Source organism: Psammomys obesus, unplaced genomic scaffold (assembly GCF_907164565.1).
Source record: "Psammomys obesus unplaced genomic scaffold, mPsaObe1.curated_primary_1811, whole genome shotgun sequence".
Taxonomy (NCBI): Eukaryota; Metazoa; Chordata; class Mammalia; order Rodentia; family Muridae; genus Psammomys; species Psammomys obesus.
In genome coordinates, this window is record NW_026596166.1 from 12410376 (window position 1) to 12411145 (window position 770).

Below are 770 nucleotides of genomic sequence, written 5' to 3' on the forward strand. Positions count from 1 at the left end.
CAGACTGCTCCTCCCCTGGGGGGGGGGGGGTCAAACAGCCTGCCCTGGAGATCCTGTTAGAAATAGTCCGTGTTCCCCTTACTTTGGAAAACTACTTGTTTACTGAGCTACCACAGGCCACATCCGAGCAGAAGTTCTAGGTTATATCCATAGATGGTCCTTGGTTGAGTGTCAGTCTCAGAAAAGACCCTGTGCCCAGATATATTTGGTCCTTGTAGAGCTCCTATCCTTTCCATATCATACTAACGGACATTTTTATTTTGCTTCCCTTTTGTGGAGTAGGGAAGGGTGCTGACACAGGTGCTGCAGACTGCCCGCTGCACATTCGGGTAGTTTGGGATGTCGTAATTGAGATTATTTTATTTCAGTTTGTTCACAGATATCTAGGTAATTTACAGCAGGGTACGAGAGACTATTATTGCATTAAATTCTGAACGTATTAAAAACATAGATATACAATCGATAATTCACTGGAGGTTTATCTAATGTTAAAAGTGACATCAAAGATATTACGTTTTATAAAATGAAACTATAGCTTATATAATGATGCTTTGTATGACGTAAAGTAATATTTATTGTCCAGATGTTTTACTCAACTTAATCTTATCCTCATTAATTTATCCGTCTTTTATTACATTATCAAGTCATTTTTTTTTCTTTTGACAAGTTATCATCAGTTAGGGGCACATAAAAGTTGCGTGTGAATGTGCTGTTTCCGTCTTTGATGTTACAACTTATTTTACCATCCTGTGTTCTACTACTGTAATGCT